The 19,797-nt window shown below is 46.4% G+C and overlaps 1 protein-coding gene across 1 annotated transcript in view; it reads right to left on the reverse strand.

Annotated features, from left to right (window-relative positions):
• The window catches only part of LOC131669034 (protein Shroom), a 66,767-nt gene that overhangs the window by 24,952 nt on the left and 22,018 nt on the right, over window positions 1–19,797 (reverse strand). The window lies entirely within an intron of this gene.

Genomic DNA, 19,797 nt, shown 5'->3' on the forward strand with positions numbered 1-19,797 from the left:
CGAGCGCATTGCGGTTGGAGAGAGACAGAGAGAGAGAGAGAGAGAGAGAGAGAGCGGCGCGCGATATTTTCGCCGTTCTGCGGTTCCGTTTCGTACGGTATTCCGAGCGACTGCATTTCGGGCAGAGATTGGGTTATCGGAGAGGCAAAGCGGCTCTCCTTCCTTCCTGCTGTTCGCTGCCCTTCCTCCACCCCCTTCCCCCCGAGTTGTCGCGGCCTTGATTCTCAGCGACACGAAGCCACTTGGCGTCCACGGACACGCTAAATTCTTCGGTGGCGACTAGCTCTCCCGTCCCACGCGCGTTGTCTACGCGAACATGAGAATGGGATCCGAGTTCGGTGGGTGGATGACCCTTAATCGTGCAATCTTCTTCTTGTCCCGCGAATACCTACTTGGGCGGATATGCTCGTGCTGAGAGGCCCTTTTCTCTCGTTCTCTCGGCATTGCGGAGGAGTACCTCCTTTTCTCTCTCGAAGCGATTCGCACGCTTTAGAGAAGGTGTGGATGCCTGTGTGTGTGTGTGTGTGTGTGTTAAACAAGCACATGCCCTCGTTTGAATTAGATGCCACGCGCGCCAATAATGCTGCTTAACCTTTCTATTGGAATTTCGCGTGTCGCAGCAGAGATTGGAGCTTCGAGAATGAGGATTGCTTTGGGAAAAGACGAGGATTTAGTTTTAGATGGTGATACGTATTTATTGGCTAGTAATTATGTTTTGAATATAATACGAGGTGAACGAGTTTGAAAATAGGATGGAAACGACTACAGAATTTGATTTCGATGCTTTGATGCCTATGCGTCGATTGATTATATGTATAAAGCTAATGAATTCTCAAAAATCGTTTAGAGTGGAGCGATAAATTGAAACTTAACGAAATTTCACGGATTATGTTTTATTAACAATAAGTAAAATAATTAGCAAATACCCCCTCTAGCGGTCGCTTCAATAATTAACTCAATCGTTATATCAAAAATATCCAATATAACGCTGATAACTGCAATCTCACTCGATCGTCCAAAAGAATGTTGTAATATGAAAATAAGACAACTATGCATTCATCAGCAGCAATTCCGCGTGCGAAAAAGAAAAGGTGCGAAACAAAAACGAAAGTTGCGTAACATGGCAATCATCTTAAAATTAATCAATTCCACACAGCAGCAGTAAAAGCCTTTAATGACACCCGCAACGTACACATACAATCGGTTGCTTAGAACAAAGTCGCTAAAACCGCAGAGAGAGAGAGAGCGCGTTGCGCGTCTCTCATTCGAACGGCGGGGTCTGTTGCACGCGACTTTAAAAGCGAATAGAAGCCACGCGTAAATTCGCAAGGACGCAATTGCGCAACGGTACATTACTCTTCTTGCTCGCTACTCTCAACGCGGGTAATTAGGCTTTGGGTTTCTGCCGTCCGAATGCATATTCTTGCACGCGCGGACTATCGTTCTCACGTCTCTCTCTCTCTCTCTCTCTCTCTCTCGATGCGTTTCAGCAGCGGCCTTTTCTTGCCGCAGTCTAAGCATTCCGCAGACTGCGCGCTAATCTCTTCTCCGGTGTTTTTTTTTTAATTGGAGCATCGTCGCCCGCCGCAGAGAGAGAGAGAGAGAGAGAGTTAAAGACTTTTCCCCGAGACGATCAACTCGTTTGTTCACTGCTGTGTGCGGTTAATGCGCCGGCTCAATTATCGTTTTTAGTGGCCGCCGCTCTCCGTCCGCCTCGCTTTCCATTAACGACGCGGCTTGATCGGCCGGTGTTCGGCGACTCGGCGATCTCTCGCGGGCGCTCGCGGTTTTTCGCGACCAAGCGGCCGGGCTGAATGAAAACGACAGCGAGCGCCGGCGCGCGGCGGGCGCCGGCCATAAACTCGTGCTTGGCAATGAACGAGATGGGCTTTTGTGTATCCATTAAACGATACGCGGCTCTCTTTCGAGGAAAGCAGTCCAGCCCCGCCGTAATCCCCCGCGCGGGAAAAGAGATCGCATCGCGAGAGCGTATAGCGTGCAATTAATGCCGCTGCCGGGGTTCGTTGACTGCGGATGCTCGCGAGCGAGGCGAGGTGTAAAAAAACCCGCGCGCTCTATGTACAGTGCAAATTTTCGCCTTTACGCACATTTATGCCTCCTCGGCCATTCGGCAAAGCACCGCCAAGGTGCTTTTCTTGTAATTCAGCTCTATCCTTTTCGAATTGAATCCTTAATTAATTGCCTTGGTTGCTTAATGACTACTTGATTTTTATTGCGCGAGTGCGATCGTCAAATACGCGCTAATGGCTATTATATAATATTCATTTTATTCGCGCAGTTACTTAAATCGAGTTGTACCTTGCTGTTAATGTTAATTTATTCGATTGTGGCCGGTTTACGATGCTTTGCTTTATTTTTCCACGTTCATGATTAATTTTCGATAAATCTGACAAGACCGAAGGAGAAGAATGCCAATGAAAATCGGTCGTTGATGATTGTAAAAGTGTACGATGTGAGAACGATTGTTCTTGAAGAAAGTCGGAAATCTTCAAAGCCATCTACGGCTGAAGCCTTCCAAATTAATGAGAATTAACGCTAACTCCAATAATTTAACGTCGACTCGTAATACGCATTTTCTTTATTTTTTGCAAAATCACAACCGATGAAAAACACGTAACAACATCGCCCACGAGATTGATCTCGCAACATTCTTCCACACGAGGCCCTTATAATAAAAATCAGTAATACCCCTAAATTTGAGATAAAATCGGCCAACGATTACTGTACTCTTCGCCATATCCATCAGAGCAGATCTTACATAAAATCCATTATCAAAATCGGTCAATAAATCCCTACCACGACGACGATAAAAAAGCACTATGGCTGCACACACTCAACCGCCAAAAGTCAAGCTCGTAATTCCATCGGGTTTTAAAAGCCTCGCGCAAGTAAATCTTGTCGCGCAATTTTCGCCGTGAGATACTTCCTGAACACCTTGTGCCCGGAGTTATAACGAGACGACGGGGTTAATCGCTCTCTCGCGCGCGATCATTGTTACACAGAACGCCGCCCGGGAGAGGGTTCCAGATGGTTTATCCGCGGAGCGTATCGGGCGGATCTAACGGGGAGAGGAGAGAGCCAATTAATGCACGTATGCGGGTTATGATCTAGCGCCTGGGAAGAGAGGCTCTCGCGGAGAGAAAGTGGAGTGCGCGCGGGCGCGAATTTGCATTTGAATAAACTTTCAGGCTGGCCCTTTTTTCGCCGCGCGACGCGGTGGTTTATGCGAGGCTAACGGCCGCCCCCTCCCCCGCCCGGGGCGTATTCACATTTCGAGTTTTATCACTCTTTCTTTTCTTTGTGCGCGAGAGAAACGGCCAAGATTCAGCCTTGATACAAGTGCGAACGACCGAAGCGACTTTTCTTTCACGATCCATTTCCGTCCGTACGTCATTCTTAGGATAATTACCGGATTGATGAATTGTTTGCATCCAGATCCCGAGTGATTATCCAATAAGCACGTATAAGAATCAACCGAGAGCACACCTCGTACATTCGAATCGCTGCGCGCGGCGCAAGTCGTGATTAAATCCTCGAAAATAAAAACCGATTTCCATGCGCAAGGCATCGGGGCTCCTTCCCTCCAGTCACGGCTTGTCATTTTCTCTCCGTGGGCTTATGCACAAATGAGACGTTGTGTAAGCGGAAACGTAATGTTGGACTTGGCCCGTAAACATTTTAGATGTTCGAGCGGCGAAGCAGAGAATGAAAAAAGGCAGTACGCTGGGCCATATTCCGAAAGAGGCGTACTTATGTAAAGCGCTGCGCCGGCCTGACGCGTGTAATGCAAGTAGCCTTCGTTTTCTTCGGCTTCGTAAGTCACGTAATGTTGTATCAAAAACGTGCGGATTATGTTTCGCGCGCGGATGATGAATTATGATTTTGCATATAGATCCTAATCGGATAATAATTCTAATGTTTCGCTGAGAGTTTTGGGATTTTAATAAGTTTGGCCTGCGAGCATTGGAAAATTTCCCACATCTCTCGGCGAAATTCAGATGCCGAGACTGTAATTTATTTGCACGGGGTTAATGCTACTCGAACAAAGAAAGTGGCTCGGCTGAAATAAGGAAGCTCGCTTTCAATCAACTCATTAACTACCGGCTAATATTTTTTGCAAGTACTTCAAATTCCTCACAATTTCGACGTCTATACAAGTTTGTGCTTACCGATACTCGAACATCGACCAAGATTTGCAAGCGATAATACGAAAAATGACCACATTTTCTTACTAATAAAGTCATAAAACGAGTCTTTCTCTTCCGTATCTCTCATGGAATTAATTCTTCAAGTCCAAATTCCACGAGGTGGCGACGCGAAAATTCTCAATCCCAAGTGTGAACGAGAATTCAACTTATCTCCTGGCGCGGATAAGAATTTGCAATTCAGATCGATTTTACTATCATCAAACGAAGTTATTCCCCTGCCAGTAAGAAAAGAAAATGAATTTCTGATATCTTTATCGGCGGAAAAAAAATTATCCTGTCGATAATTTCTCGTGCATTTTCGGCGAAAGAGAGAAAGAAAGAAAGAAGGAAACAGCCGTTACGCGCCGCTTACACGACGGTCCTCATATTTGACAGTGCAACGACCTTGCCAGAGAGTGCTACGCCGTGCAAATGAATGTCGACAAAACCGAAGGAGTTTAGGTTTCGCGCAAGAAGCACGATTAAATCGGAGGCACTCAAAAATCATTCTCACACTTAGACGATAAGCAGCAGCGAGGTAAGTGTATGTGTTTGCACATTTACATTTTGCATGCATAATGGAGCACTTTGCACGAGAGCGAGAGCGGCAGTAGTAGATCCGACTCGTAAATACGAACGAAACGACTTAAAGTTCGCGCGCGCGCGTGTGGCTTTAGTGCGCTACTGTTAAAAAGGTAGCATTTATTGTGTATACGTCCGAGGAATGTGGTTAGAGGCATTTTTTTGGCTTCCTTGTGAAGGAGAGGTTATAATGATTTTTCGAACTGTGACTGGTTTTAGTCTCGAGCAGAGACAATTTCTGTGCGATCGGATAATTGAAATGTTAATGGTCGAGTAGCCTTTGATTTGCATGTCAACCCAAGACCCGATTATTTTTTTCCATTTTTTTCCAGCGTTATTTTCGACGGATCACCATTAATTCTGTTCAATGTCCAGTCGAGCCAAATGAATTGCCGATATATCTGTCGAAAATCCCATTGGTTGCAGTAACCCATATATACACGTAATCTGAGTAATCCATCAAAAGCCCGGGATCGGAGCTCAATGCCTATCTGCATATGCCGGCAGTCGGAGTCAGCTGGGGAGGTGTTGAGAAGCAAATTAACCGTTGGAATCTATCCAGGCATAGACTAGCGAAACCGGCGGGCTTAAATCTGTTTGAAGTGCGATCGGCGAGCTACCTTTCCCATGGCATGTGCCTATATCATTGAAACTAACGTCGGAACATTTCAATACAAAACCTCGATCGCGAGAGCTCGACCGTTAGCCGCTATGCTCGCGCGGAAGAGCGAAAAGAAGGAAGAAAAAGAGAAAGAGAGAGAGAGAGAGAGAGAGAGAGAAAAAGGCCGCGGCGTTTTTTCCGGCCCCGAGAAGGCCCCGCTCGTCGCGAGTGCGCAAATTAACATCTCTATCAAGATCGGCCCGCGCGCCCTCTCGCCACAACGCAGAAATTAACAGAGACGCTAACTGTTTCTCATCGGTCGCGGCGCGTGCAACGGCCTGCGACCAGCCCGTGGATCGGGGCTCGCGCCGCGCGTCGCCCCCTTTTCCGCGGCCGAAAAGTCCTCGCGTCGCCGCGCGGTACTTTCACTCATCTGTCGCTGCTCGCTCTCGCCACCGATTTACGGCCCGTCGCGATTCCCCGCGGCCTTTTTCCCCCGCTGGCTCGGCGCAATCGATACGTGCGCCTGCGCCTGGGATGCTGTAACCTATTAGGCCCTCGGGGCATTGTTCGGCGCGTTGCCGATTGTATAATACGGGGTGCGCGACGCCTTTTGCTCCTCTGGTGCGCCGAGCACACCGCGCGCGCTCCGTTCGCGTACGACTCCAATAGACTTCGATAACTGACTGCAATCGCTCGTCCCTCCTTGGCTGGTTGGACGATTGGTTTTATCAATTTTGAACGTTGGTTGTCAACGGAAACTTATCGGCGTCCATATATTTCTTGACCTTATTTTGTACAACGACATGTTCATAAAGTCATAGTTATATTTAAATTCGCCTTCCTACAGAATATTCAATTCTAAGAGGAAATAACGAATCTTCATATCGTTTGGTCATGCCATTCCTCTAGGCTTCCGTACACTGTCACCTGGTAGCAATATTCCCAAAGTTATTTCGAACAAAGCCACGATTATTGCATTAGAAAACGTTACAATTGAATTAGAACAGTTAGTACATTAGTCAGCCGCGTGTACATTATCTCAACAGCCAAACATAGAAAACACATTAAACGTTGCAATAAGCAATGGTAATTATCAACAGTCTCGATCGGCCTGCAACCCAATAAACCCATCAGCGTCGTCGCGAAAAAGTATCAGTAAGCGAACAGCGCCAAACGAAAGTCTTCCTCGCCCAATCTTATCGAGGCCTGTGTCCAAAAACTTTCAACGCTCCATTATCCTCAGCGCAACGCCGGCATGCAAAAAGCAATTCCGCAATCCAAACATACTACTACCAGCAGTCTCTGCCGTGCAGAAGGCAATTACGCGCCGTGCGGCCTGGATCCCTATTTCATTATTCCTCCTACTCCTTTGTCTTGTGTTGTGTCTGGAAATTACACGTAAATAAAATAAGATGCTTCTCTCTCTCTCTCGATAAATATATATATAGCTTTCGGAGAAGCGAGCCCCGTTAACGAAATCACGTCTAAGGGACAATTGACGAGGCCTCTGCTGAAAAATCCCTCGCGGCGAGGCTGCCGCTGCTCGCCCCGTTATATTAGGACTTTGCACGCGTACAAAGGACACAAAGAGTGTCATATTGTAATTACTCGGACTGAATTTATTATGATTGTGCGCGCATCTCTCCCGCTAATTTTCTCACGTGTGTTTTGCTCTCGATATACACACGCGTATACGCCAAAGCGGACTTTAATGGCACTCGCGCGCGCAAATGGATCCTACGACCTTTCTTTCCCCTCTCGCGCGCAGTGATAAAGTGCGCTAGCGTTCTTTTTTTGTCGCGGCTGTAGGACGATCTTTTCTTCTTGTCTGGAGATTTATGCGCACGAGTGCGTGATTATTTTCGTGGGTTTCGTTGATACAATACGTACCCGTAGGAGGGGGGGGGGTGCAGCAGTTTTCGGGATGCCTTTTAAGAGCATGTTCGGTCGGTCGCGTGTGTCGGACGCACGCCGCACGGTCCGCCAGCCTTTTTCGGATACGCGCAAAGTACTCGACGTATTTTTTCCCGTCAGGGCAAAATCTGCCAGCTGGACAATGGAATCGCACCTTGGAAGCTTCGTCTCGCGCGCGCGCGCGCTCAAAGTTCTCATGTGCTATGCTCGAGACCAACTGAAAAGCCCAAAGCGACGCCGGGATAAAGGGCGTAGAATAGCCGCAGAAATAAGACGCGGCAGAAACGCATATACGGTGATAATTGTTTAAATGAAAAGGCGGCGCGCGTCTTCGCGGTGAACTTAACGGATCATGAAAGCCATATATTTCCGCAGCTGCGGTCTCAGCGCTATATCGCGCGCGCGCGCGCGGCACTTCCGTAATATTCCATTAACTCTCGAACAACCGCCGCGTCGAAAACTTTGGCGCGATTTGCTCGAAAGTAAGATCTAATGAGGCGACGAGGGCTGCTATTCTCCCATGCATTGTGCGCCGCATCTCATTAGCCGTTTTCGAAAATTCCGATCAGCAGACAATGGCTCGAAAAATGAGAGAGAGAGAGAGATCAGTCGTCATTCGGCGCCCGTCGTTGCCCAAACGATTCTCTCGTTTGGCTTTATACGTGTGTAATATCGAAAAGAAAGAGAGGGATAACGGGTCGCGTGCGCGCACGTGTATGTCTGTCTCTCTCTCTCTCTCTCTTTCTCTCGTGAAAGGAGATTGCAGTTTCCCGCACGACGTGCCACGCGCGCGCGAGCCGCGCCGCCCGTCAGCCTCAACGAGCGACGACGACCGGGTTTTCGCCACGGGGTCAAACTCTTTGAAAAGTAAAAAAAGAAAAAAAGGAAAAAAGAACAAAAAAACAAAAGGAAAATCGGCCGACATTCGTTCCATTAGCGATATCGTTTGCCCGCGTGGAAGAAACAATCGTGCGATGAGAAGTTAATTGGATTGCGTGGCACTAGCGATGTGCCGCGCACACGGCTACGGATCGACTGCGCAACCCAGATATCGCGGCAGAAATCCGAAACGCTTAGGCACGATCGACAAACCATAGGAATCACGCGAGTGCGAATTTCGAATCGTAGCTATAATACGTCGAAACAACCTACGGAAGCGAATACCGATCGAGAAAAAAAGCAAAGTCCGAGAGCAAAGGGGAATTCGCGAAAATGAAAAGTGCAACGTCGATTCGCCAAGCTACACGATGCTTCCGTTGCTGAGCAAAGCAACGTATTTGACGTATATGGTAGTTCGGTGTCGTGGGAAGCGCCGAATTAGTTAAGAATCTCGAGGCTAAAGTTCGCACAAGCGCCGAGCGCAAAGTCTCGTCCCATTGTTCGAGACTTGATTAACGCAAAGGCGCAACGAGAATGCCGGTGCGCAGAAGTTGGCCTAGGAATTGGATTAATCGTCCGAGCGCACTTGCCCATCAAATTTAGAAGGCGAACGCGCGCGCGCGCGCCTTTCCCACGAGAAGGCTCGCAGAATGCAACTCAACGATCGGCCAATAAAACAATAGCCACTAAAAAAGCAAATGGAGCCCGCCTCCTTTCTCATTGTCCCATCGGCGTCTCGAGACATCCCCGCGCGCCGAGAGGAAAAAGTAAGGAAAGGGAGACGAGGAGCGCGCGCTCCGCTTGTATATAACGGGCCTCCACGCGACCTCGGCGCGTGCGCGCTGCATCGTGAAAATCGAGCTGTTTCTCACTGTCGGCGAGACGTTGCGTAGGTGCTGATGATTATGACGCCTCCCGCGCAACAATGGGGCCCGGACTCGGCCTTCGTCGTCCTGTATCGGTCGCCCGGCAACGGGATATTCTCGCACGCCGCTGTTTTATTTTCGCCGGTTCGATCGCCGAAGCGGCCAGCGTTGCCACGGTAGACGCGGCGAAATTCGTCTTTCCAGAGCGCCCGAGGAAACAAAGAGGGTGCAAAACGAGGACGCTCGCTCGCTTTGTTCGCCGATGGCCGTGCGTGCCGAGCGTCGGTCAAATTTTTCATCCGGCGCGTCAACGAGAGCGCCCTCGCGGGCCCGCAGGCCGGGCGGCAGAGGAGAAAAGGAAGGAGACGCGATAGCGCGCCGACACGCTGATTGACAGGAGCGTGCGCTATCGGACGCGCGCTGCAGTCTCTCGCGGTCAAGAGAGGAGAGCGGCCCCAAGCCGAGCCGCTGCCGCACGTAATGTAGGCCCAGGCAAGAGAGCCATTAACGGTGAGGGCGCAGCGCGAGCTGCGGGCCTTTCGAGGGACGCCTCTGTGAGCTTAGCTTAATTGGCTTCGCTGTGTGTGACGATCGTGCGAATGGGACGAGGCGTCTCGTGCGCGTGTCGACGGCGATCCCTTCGTGCGAACGCTAAACGGATTGGGATTGTTATTCTTACTTTCGCTTCCGAGTGGTTGTATTATTTTTATTTCGATTACGCCCGATTCAAGCGCAACGACGTTTGTTCATTTGACATTTCAGACCAGTCAGCCAGTCTCCCTGCAGAGCTGTCGATTCTCTGCAAAAGTCTGGCCGCTCTATAAAAATGACTCGTGCTTTCCTAAAAACTAATTCCTGTGAGCGCAGACCGGGCATTCCTTCTTCAAAGACTATTCTTCCCACCGATTTTTACGTACAGAAGTTTCACCTATTTGAAGAAAAAATTTCGCGTGCGCCGCTGATCTTCCGTGCAGCTCATAATTGGAACGCTTGGCATCAAAAGACTTTGGCATTTGTTTTTAATTCGTCGCACTATCTTGAAAAAGTTTATTGAAATTTTACATCTTCTCTGGCAATAAAGTTGAAAATATCAGATTCCATTGCACGTGAATTTCATGAAATTGAATTGTAATCGATCCACCCAAAAGGCAAATAAAATATCGACACTTCATTAATTTTTATAGTGACATAAGAAAAAGAAAACGTAAACAGTTAATAATAATAACACTAAGAACGAATTAGGCACATTTTACTTGTTCAGTATCCTTCAAATTTTATAAATTTTTTCATACATACCAAATACCGAATTCTTAGCTAGATAAATATTGTTTCACTTGTAATTTCATATTTCTTATCATGTTTTTATTCGTTCTTTGTTAATAAAGTACCAATGATGCTGGGAAGCGATCCAACGAAACGTTTACAATTTTAATGAAACATTGATATTTCATTTGCCTTTCGGGATGGCTCTCATAATCGGATAGATAATAATTACAATTAATGAAGTTGACGAACAAAAATAAAAAAAGACAACTCTGTATATTTTACAACATTTCAAAACAATCAAAGGAATTTTTTCAAGACTAAATATTTTACGGATTACGCAAAATCTATTGTAACCGAAATTATATAAAAATTAGCCGAGTAATCAACTTTTACAGTAACGCATACACGTTGAGTCATCTAACGGTGAAAATTTAGTTACAATGCTCACCATCCACTTTTTTCTGGCTATTATTACACTTTTATCGGAGGAGCACTGACTTTTACGCATTTAAAGAATACCTTCTACGCACGATGAGAACAGACGGGAGAGAGATTGGCCTCCATTAATCACTTTTGCCAGTCATGCATTGGCAACTACTGCGGTTGAAATTGTGTGTGTATAGTAGAGTCATTGAGACGAGTATGCGCGTCATGCATATAAGAAATGATTCACCCCGCATAAAAAGAACAAACTCGTATCTGTTCGCGTGTGTGTACGTCTGGGAACAACATTTCTCCGTGAGATTTTTATGAATTTAACTGTAAAGGCAATTAAGAAACGACTGCCTATTGGTATTTGTTACTAAAAAATAACTCAAATTTTACCGGATCATTCATTGTACATGGTAATGCCATCTCCAAATTTTTAGGTTTGAATAACTTCTTAACGTTCAAACTAAGCACTGTGATATTCATCAATCACTTTAAAAGAAAATCATCAATTTAAAAGGAAAACTTTCAGCGTCCAGTAAAAATAAATAGTTCGAAACGTAACACAAAAGAACGTGTCCGTTGATAAGGACAAATTAATATTTTCAAGAATTTTAATCGCCTAAAAGTTGCGCGATAATAATGCGTGTCATACACGATCATTGAAAAGTGCTTGAGCCGTTAGCGTGTCAAGTTCAAAGTCCTCACGGTCATTAGCTTTTTTGTGATTCCTTTCCTCGTTGCTTTCGAAAAGAAAAAGAAATTAAAATTACGAAATGTTAATGAAGAGACATACGCATACAAAGGCGGACAGTGAAACTTCATGAATGGACTGGTAACGACTCTGTCAAAGGTAATTTACACGGCATTCTCTTTATTTGATTAATGATTTCGGTCAATCTCTTAGATTAATATACTTGATAAATATCGTTCAACTTTCCATTTTTCAAAAAAAAAAAATAAATAAATAATAAGCTACTTTTACTGTAACGTAACTGTCCCACTATTCATTCCACTCGTCAGCCATAAGAGGCGACAAAAAAACAAAGGCGAATAAAATCATCAATTTGATATTTGGGTATATAAGTACGTGTATACAAGGTTGACTTGAAATTCGAGGTCACATCTTAATCACTCTCTCTTTGAAAAATTTCAACCGAAAAAGAGAAGGAAGAGGAAGGAGAGGTGGAAGGCGCGTGGAGATGACGGACCAGTTATGTCGAGCTCGTAAACCTAATTTTCTTCAGTGGATTCGGGACGAGCTACCGGCGTTACGAAAGTTTTATGCTTGTCCCGCCACGACGACGCTGGGATGAGGAAATTGATCGGGTGTGAAAGGTGTGGGATTTATGGCGCGAAGGTCGTGTGCGCGCGCGCGTGGAGATCGTTTGGACGGCTTTTTTTTCGAAAGCAAGAGAGGGGGATCTTGAGTGACGATTATGGTGATTGTGGGAAGGCTGCGGCTCCAGAGAGATGTGCCAGTGAGATTAGAAAATGTACATTTGAATTTTTTTTCTTCTCGAAAGACCCAGAGTGCATTGTTATTGAGCGTCGAGAAGAATTTTACTTTCTTTTTCTTATTTCTAGCTTCTAAGTGGCAATTGAATACACAGTTTCAGAAATGTTTTCAAATTGACGTCGAATGAGTACTGCAAATTCGTCTGTTGCACAAGCGATGAACTTTAACAATGGGGAATTTCGGGACGAGGAAGGATTTGTAGCTCATCGAGCGAAACAAATATCGATGGCGATCTGCTCTGAGAAAAGGTCGGATTAAAAAGCGAGCCGGCCAACTTTTCAAGAGAGCACGCGAGTCGAGCGTATCATAACGTAACGTTCTCTTTGTTCGGGCGTACCGGCCGCACGGCAAACAAACCAAAAAGCTAACGCTTGCCGTATCGACATCAAAAGTAATCTTGAACAATCTCGACAACGAGGAAGCAAGCAGGGCGCACGCGCGTCTCTTCATCGATACACATTTGCACTCCGTGCGTCGCGCTGGTTTTTCCACTTGGGGCCCGAGCCCATCAATGAAGCTATTGCCGCCACTGGCGAGCTCGAAAAAAAAAAAATCCGTTCGAATGCACTCTACCTACAAACGTCAATTTGTAGGCAAGCTAATTAGCGTCCACGGCAAAAATGCATAAAAGGCTCTGATTCAGGGGGGGGGGGGGCAGTGGTGTTCCCGATATGTCGCGGCCGGACAGCTGCCGCCTTGAGGGAGAGAACGCGGAAACCTTCGGCCGCACGAGCAGAAGAATGTCGATCCTCCTGTTCTTATATGCACACGCGCGCGCGCGCGCGCAGTTTGAGCTTCCAGGAAGAGCGAGCCGCGCCGCCGATAAAAGGCCGCAGTACTTTAATGCGGATTCGATGCTCGAACGTCCCTTCCGCAGATTTGCGAGGGCTTTCCCTCTACCTACTCATGCGCGTGCTTCTTTTCCTCTAGCGCGGGGGGTTCGCTTGTATCGCCGCTCAACAAACGGGCTAACGGTGCGCCACGTGGATTTTTCGCATTTTTCGTATTCGTTATTTTTTTTTTCTCTCTCTCTTCAACGAACTTATCGTTTAGTCGACGAGCCGACGTCGGGATACCGTTTATTTCGTTCGACGTGCTATCTTTTCGCGAGAGAGCGCTCGTCTTTTTTTTTTCTCTCCCCGCGCTCGGTACATAATCACTTTGCGCCGTGTCTCGTATCTCGGCGAACGCAGATAGGCGCGGGCAAAAGTCTGATTTTCGCGGACGGTACAGCCGCGATCGTGCTCTCGACGCGCTCGGTTCGTAGCCGGGGTCCGGGGTCCGGGACGAGGCGCGCCGGAACACAAGAGGCCGTACGCAGCGGCGACTCGTGATTTTCCATCCGTCCCGGAGATTCCCTTCTTGCCCCGGCTGCTCGCGCGAGCATCGTTCCACTTGCTGTGCGCCGGCACGGTCGTGGCAATAAATATCAGTGATTCATTAACGAGAGCGCATAACGTTATATCATAACTCCTCGCACGGAGTATTCCGCGCAGGAAAAGTCTCTCCCAAGACTGTTTTTCAGAAGCGCGCACACCACATTTCATCAGTCAGCTCGCGTTCATGATGTACGGCGTCGCGTCGTCGTCACTTTTTCAGCGGTGCGCGCGCTGCCAGACCCAGTCCTGATTGAGTTAATGAGTCTGCAGCACGCGTCCCCACGCTCTCTTTCTTTCCCGTCTTCTTTTTTCTCTTTCTTTCTTCCTCTTTATTCCATTTTATTTTATCGCTTCGCGCTCCGCGACGGAACAAAAAAGTTATGCAGATGCTGCGAGGTGAAAGCGTTTTTTTCTTCTTCATCGTCGCTGATTGTGCTTTCTCTGTTTGCAGTTGCGGACTTTATTGCGCGGAGAGCGAGAGAGTATGACTAGCCAAGGTTGATGGGCGATCGTTAAAGGCGCGCGCGTTTATTGGACTTTGTTTCGCGGTTGAAGCTTCATCACCTTGAATTAGGTACGAGACTCTCTTGTCCGTTGTTTGTACAAATGGAGAAAGAGAGACAGAGAGAGAGAGAGAGAGAGTGAGTTGTGAGCACATTGGCTTTGAAATCAACACTTGCCGACGAGCTTGTTTTATGAGGCGGGCAGAATCGTTAATCAACCAGGTTGAACGTTCGTGTCGAGTCGTTGTTGCCTGTGCACACTACGTTTGTCGTTATATTGCGGTTATTCGTCATCATGTCATCAGGATATGTTGATGACTGCAACTACAAATATATAGTTTTTCTTCCTAGCGTGCAGTTAGATTTTGACGAAGGTATTCTCGCCAGCCCGAATTTTGTCTTGTTCGATAGCATCGATCGCGCGCGGGAAAGGTGCACCACCTGGCGATAACGAAAGAAAATTAGAAGCCTTCGTTATCGACGCGCGACCGCGCGTTAGATATATCTTAAGCCCGCTATTCCAATTTGGCATCCGGTTTCGCGAGCGTTTTGCCAAATCCTTCGTGATTTAAATAACTCCCCGCCCCCATAAAAATGAAAAGAAAGGAGGTAACATTGTCGCCAAATGTACTCCCGGTTTTGAACAATGCGCAAATACCGCCGTTTTTAATCGTAAGCGACTTGAATTCACGCGAGCATGATATCCTTTGTGCAGAAATGCGAAACCCTTACGACTGATGTGGGTTTAAATAAATCATGACTCTTATCAATTAAACTGCGAGAGAGAGAGAGAGAGAGAGAGAGCTTCTCTCGCGTAGCGAGCATTAACGGGTTTTCCCGAGAAAATCCATAAAATCCTCGGTCTTGACGTTTTTTTCACAGAGAATTTTCAGTTATTCGCCACATAAATCGCGCAAGTTCAAGAGAGAGAGAGAGAGAGAGAGAGAGAGAGAGAGCGTCACCAACGGCGGTGCGGCTGTACTAGCAAAAAGCGTCAATTGAACGTTCATAGCTATAAAATTGAGCGCTGAAAAAGGGGCTTCAGCGAGACGACACAAAGTGCCGCGCGGTCAGCAGAAAAGCTGGTATACAGGGGGGAAATGCTCTTGCTGTGTGTGTGTACGCGAGAAACAGACTGCGATTATATCTGTTCTGCGAAAAGCGACGTTGAACTATTTCGAAAACGCCAGCTATGCGCACTCTTTCTCTCTCTCTCTCTCTCTCTCTCTCTCTCTCTCTCTCTCGTTATTCAGTATCTAGGTTGATGATGATATAGTCGAGGGCGATGATAATGATGATGAGGGCAGCTAAAAATTCATATCGTATTGTACAGTTCATGATGAAAGCTTTTATTGGGGTATGAAGATTTGTTAGTGTGACGTTTAGATTTTTTTTTCAATTTCCAAAGAATTATATCTTAGAAAGTTTGTCCAACATCTTGCTCGATAATTGTTGCATTTTTAAGGCTTTCGTAAGAAAAATGTTTTACTCAATTCAAGTAGTTGCAAGAAAAGTACTTGGAAGTTTGTACTCAAATCGAGTAAAGCGATAATCATATTTATTGTTAAAAATTACAATTATCAGCATTCCCGAAGGAAATCTATGAGACCATTCGGTTTTCGTGTGGGAAATGATAAATAAGTGTGAGACAATCGTCTTATAGCAATCAGCTATTTAGTCATGATTGAACCGACTTACTTACAAGAAATCCCCTTATCGCGAGAACTCAATGCACTGACAAGCATTGAAAAAGTGGATCCGATGAAACGAAACAAAAGTAAAAAGGTTCTCTGACCAACAAAATCTGCAACGCATCGCAAGAGTCGTCATGAAATATGACGTTCCAAGGCGATCTGAAAAGGAAGCAGCGGGACGAGAAAAAGGAACGAAAGAACTTTCCGTCGAATCCCTTATTAACCGTCGGCTTCGACGCGCGAGCGGGGAGAAAAAAAAAGAGAGGAAATACCCCCGTGGCGCGCGCGCGTGGAATTTCAGCTGTGTCGTCGTGTGGTGGTCGCAGGTGCATATACGTCTGCTCGGCCACGCGCGTCGAAGAAAAGAAGTTTCTCCCCCTTCCTATTACCCGATTGTCTCTCGCGCGCGGCGGCAAAAGCTAAGTATAACCCTAGCGATAGTCCGCCGCGATAAAACACTTATAATTGCCATTCAATGGGCTCTTTATAGCGAGCCGCCGTCGCCGCCGCCGCACACTGCCAAGCCGGATAATTAGCTTCAATAACCTTGCCGCTCCTGCGGAAAAAGGCTTCAGACTCGTATTATGTCACGTCGGATTTATTGGCGACGTATTTTCTTTTTTTTTTTTGTTCCTGCTTACTCTCTTCCACGAATCTTTTCAGATGCCAGTCGATCCTCTTTTTTGATTTTCCTCGCGTATACTTTTCCTTCGGCTGAAGGACTGACGCCGTGGCTTTAGCATTCGAAACTTTTTGAAGATGACTGACGAGTTCTACTTTTACGCGGGCAAAACTCGGATGCCATGGTAGTCATTTGTTTTCTAGCCACGACTTTTGGCCTGGTGCGATCTAGTTAGCTGTTCGCGTGATTTTTCCGAGTTTGAAAGGAAACTCCAAGCGAAATTCATTGTTGATTAATATTTACGTGTACGTAAGCTGATACCTTTATTATTGAGAATTTTTCAATCATTTGGTTGCAATTTCATCTGAAGACTACAGTTTCTTATTGGATTAAATATTACGTTTTTGTTTCATCGAGTTGTGATTTACGTAACGTGGCAAACAAATTAGCCTATTGTAATCTTCGACATGAGAACCTCGTAAAACTAATGAAGCATTTGTAATAAATAATACGAACGATTTGAATCGACTGGTTGTCTGCAACGGTCTATATCGTACTAAAAGGAACAATTTTAATAGCCGCCGCGTTAAAGTTTTACTGATAACCTCTGCTGCGAAATTTCATTTTTCTCGATAGCTCCGAATTACCATTCATTATACCCGAACGATAATTGCACGCTATGCAACTGGCATTCGCCGAAAGTATACAACGATCAACGTGAAAATCCTCGTTGCTCGCTTCGTCGACGTACGAAAAAAAGATAAAGGTTATGAAAAAGATAGGATCGGAATGGAACGAGCCCCGATCAAACAAAGGAAAGGGGGAAATTAACGAGATCCGCGAATTTTTCCATCGGAAAAAAAATTCATAAGGCATCGTTCAAGGAAAGCCACTTGACGCTCTCTTTCTCGACGTGCAGCTATTTTGATGAATTCGAGCACCCTCCGGGCAATTAGACTTGAACGATAATCCAGGAAAGCCATTATTTTAATTACCCTGCTCGTCTGCATGGTTTTTTCCTTGGCCGAGCCCCATTGAAATGCGCTTGCTTATGTAAGCCTTGCTTATGTGTGTACGTACCTGCAACAAAAAGAGAAACGGAGGGTCAGGATAAATAGGCATTTAGATGGGCTGGTGGGGGATCGTAGCGCGGAAGAGCGTGCGATTCGTGACCGGTCTTTCCGTTGAACCCGGAGCCCTGGCTGGCGGGGTGGTGTATCGCAATGCATCGCGAAAGAAGTGGATCGGTCACGACGTAAAGTGAGTCTTCAAGATAAAGCATCTGCCTTTTAAAAGGCGTCACGCCGGGCGTTTTCTTATTAAAACGCGCTGCATTCTGCCGATCCACGCCACGATATCACGCTGTCTACGTGTGTGTGTGTGTGTGTGTGTGTGTGTGTGTGTGTGTGTGTGTGTGTGTGTGTGTGTGTGTGTGTGTGTGGCTATTGCAAACGATTGATTAGGGATTAGTTCGTGTGCCGGCAGCGCGGCTTTTGCTAACTGGCTAATAAAACTGTCGAGCGGAGAAACAGGGCCAACCAGAGCGATCTGAATTTATCGAAGCCTGCTCTTCTCTTCCTTCACGATCAAGCTGCTCCTCTGCCGTGAACCGCGAACAATGGCGCTTCATGAAAACTGCCGTACATGTTTTCGACGTGTTACGTGTTACGTGGAGCCCAGTTTGTCTTTTTATTATTTGTTAGAAATTTGTGTGAGGAGTAAACTTTATATAGAGGTTTGACTTGGATAAATTGGCATGATGTTCTAGCCTGACTTCGCTTACTTTAAAAGATCAATACTTTTTACGCAGAAGGCCCATCAAACCAACAATGTCGCAGAGTTTTTACGTTTTTACGAACGAAATATATCATTACGTTAGATATCTTTTGTAGCGTCACTATATGGATCAAATTTTCGTTTATTTAATCTTTTTTAACAAGACGAAGCAATGAGAATTCGGCAATAAAAGTTATTTGGATTTTTTAAAGCTTTCGTAAATTCGGGAAATCGTTAATGCACAACGTGAGTCGCGCGAAAAATCTTTTAATAGTTTTTGGTGTTGATCTCGCAATTAACCGCATTTTATCAATTGAAATTCGCTCGCTCCCAGATATATGCGCAATTTTTCACGCTCCCCCCAGCGACAGTTGCGTCGAAACTTAAGCGCGTACCGAAAATCAAAGCGCACGATCCGCATGAAAACCGCGTCTTGCGAAACGTCACAAAGAAGAAACAAAAGGTTGAAAAAACGGCAGGCAGGCAGGCAGGCAGGCAGGCAGCCAGCCAGCAGCAGCAGTAGCACGCGCGTGCTTCATTTGTAATTCGTAAGAGCTGCAAACGCAGCAGCCCAGGCAGATATACGTAACGCGCAAAAGCAGCGAAAAAGAAAGAGCCAAGATTGATACGATTTCCCAACGAACAACGGCGCCGGCAGCGCGCGGCAATGGCCGAGCCCCCCTCGAAACTTTGAAATTAGCCTAGGATTCTAGAGCAGAGCAATCGATCAACTCTGCGGCGCTGCAAGCTGCTCGGGTCACCTGTTGATCGGCTTGAATAATTCATCCCTGCCACGGGGAGAAGCAGGAAGCACGGCATTATAACGAGAGAGCGCGCGCGCGCATCCTTGGCTGCACGTAACGTCTGTAACCTAGATATAACCGAGCGAGCGAAGAAGCGAGGAGATAGGAGGCAATAATTTCGTGGGAGCGCGAGCGCGAGAAATTTATACCGACAGCGCGAAAGTAATCTGTAACGCCGATGGACGATCGTGTGCCTTGATATCCCGTTTTATACGGGGCGATTTTCGTGCTCGATCCTTGCTCTCCTTGTCGCCCTCCCCCCTCGCCATGCCGTCCTCGCTTCTCGGAGCTTTACGCGGCGCGCGGAGCTTTCGCCCAAAGATAGGCGCGGACGCCTTCTTCGTCGGTACGATCGATTTGTTTTGCACAAGGAGACTTGCCGAACGAGACTCGTAGACACAACATTCATAACAAATTGTCAAAATGTGCTTAATAATGAAATAATGAAAATAAGTAAGATAAACATGAAAGACCTTCCGTCTCTGAGCTATTACGACGAAATGTAATTAGATGTTTATGACGGTTTTTTATCGGCTCAAGTGAGACTTTCATAGGAGTCGGATGCGTATTCGTTGTAGCTTTGTTTAGCGACATCTTTCGTCTCACTGGAAAGCAAATTATTCAGAGTACCTTTGTAAAACTGTGGCGTTTTAACTTTCTCTTTAAACGACGGTTACTTCAGGCATGGAATAACAATTGCGACAGCTTAAAGAAACAGTCATCGGCAGTTCCCCACAAACATCGCGCAAAAGA

Source organism: Phymastichus coffea, unplaced genomic scaffold (assembly GCF_024137745.1).
Source record: "Phymastichus coffea isolate CEN01 unplaced genomic scaffold, Cenicafe_Pcof_1.1 PCOF00086, whole genome shotgun sequence".
Taxonomy (NCBI): Eukaryota; Metazoa; Arthropoda; class Insecta; order Hymenoptera; family Eulophidae; genus Phymastichus; species Phymastichus coffea.